Genomic DNA, 1898 nt, shown 5'->3' with positions numbered 1-1898 from the left:
CGGGTGGAGCATCAAGTGGCGCTCCACCTCCCGGTTGGGGGCTGGGGGCTGGCACCGTGCCTGACGTCAGCCCATCCTCATGAGGAGCCCAAGCTGAACGAGGCTCGCTGCTTGAAGAGGAACCGAAGACCGAGGTCAGCCAGCGGCTGCTCATGAGCAGAGGAGTAGCCTTGGGCACGACCGCCAAGCTCCACGCCAGACCGTGGGCGAGGGGCGGCCAAACAACGGACTCAATGTGTCCTGAAGGCGGGGACGCTCCTCCGACCGACCCTGCTCCAGGGGTGGCAAGCAGGCCAGCAACGCTCAATGTCGACGGGGGAGTTGATGAAGGAGGAGGCCGCCTCTCAGAAGACGCAGCAGCTTCAGCAGAAGGAGCCCTGGAGGACAGGCGTCAGGATAAGAAGACCACACACAAAAAGCCACGGCGACGAGATACTTACGCGTCAATAGCGATGTACTTCCGTTTCTTCAACGGCCCGAAGATCTTGCTGCCGCCGGGGGATCCCTTCCTCTTGCGGAGCTCCTCGAAGTCCACACAAAGGCGACTAAAGCGCTGGACGTGACGGCCGGTGCGCGGCGGAGCCGGAGAAGACTCAAGAGGGATGGCCTCAGGGGAGCCCGGCTGAGGCGAACAGCTCGGATCCTCCCCACTCCGACCTCCCAAGGCTCCTGGAGCCTCAGCCTCGGGAGCCGCATGCCGCGTCTCCTCGGCAACCGATGCCTCAGGAGGGGGGTCGCAGGCCCCTGAGGATGACGCCCCCGGATCACCACCCGACATGTGCTCCTCAGCACCTGAGCCGCCGGCCCCTGTCATAGCTTGCTCCCCTGCACCGTCACCTAGGGTGAGCCTGGCACCAACGGCGAAGAAGGGGACCATGATGACGGGGTTCTCGCGGGGTCCCACCAAGCCGACTGGGCACAACCCCCACTCATCAAAGGAAGGCATGTTCGCGGCAAATGTGACTTTATTCTCGCAGCGGTACAACATGCAGTTGTTCCTGGGCATCTCGTCTGGTAGAGGGACACCTAACAGGACCGTGAGCACTATCTGCCACGCATCGAGAGGAAGCCCCTCTGTCGGTGTCAAAACCGGCAGATCTCGGGTAGGGGGTCCCAAACTGTGCGTCTAAAGCGGATGGTAATAGGAGGCAGGGGACACGATGTTTACCTAGGTTTGGGCCCTCTCATGGAGGTAATACCCTACGTCCTGCTTGATCGATCTTGATGATATGAGTATTACAAGAGTTGATCTACCACGAGATCGTAGAGGCTAAACCCTAGGAGCTAGCCTATGGTATGATTGTATGTTGTCCTACAGACTAAACCCTCCGGTTTATATAGACACCGGAGGGGGCTAGGGTTACACAAAGTCAGTTACAAGGGAGGAGATCTACATACCCGTATTGCCAAGCTTGCCTTCCACGCCAAGGAGAGTCCCATCCGGACACGGGACGAAGTCTTCAATCTTGTATCTTCACAGTCCAATAGTCCGGCCAAAAGATATAGTCCGGCTGTCCGGAGACCCCTAATCCAGGACTCCCTCAGTAGCCCCCGAACCAGGCTTCAATGACGATGAGTCCGGCGCGCAGATTGTCTTTGGCATTGCAAGGCGGGTTCTTCTCCAAATTCCGAATATCTGCTGAGTAGTGTCCGACTCCCCATAAATGTTGCACTTCTTGGCTTCTGCGCCCAATAAGGGCTATATTCCACGTGTCGAGCGAATGCGAGGAGCCGGGGCATTTTTACATTCGCCACCCTAGCCATGTAAATAAACTGTCTATTAAAGGGACGGGGATTCTTAGATCCAAACCACACCATCCTCCCACAACGAGTATCCATCAGAGCACGCTCGGAAAAATCCATGCCAACATGTCCGGCCATCGCAGCTCCTCCTCCCG

The sequence above is a fragment of the Triticum dicoccoides genome, chromosome 1A, assembly GCF_002162155.2.
Source record: "Triticum dicoccoides isolate Atlit2015 ecotype Zavitan chromosome 1A, WEW_v2.0, whole genome shotgun sequence".
In the NCBI taxonomy this organism is placed as follows: domain Eukaryota; kingdom Viridiplantae; phylum Streptophyta; class Magnoliopsida; order Poales; family Poaceae; genus Triticum; species Triticum dicoccoides.
Note: the sequence above shows the minus strand (reverse complement) of the source record.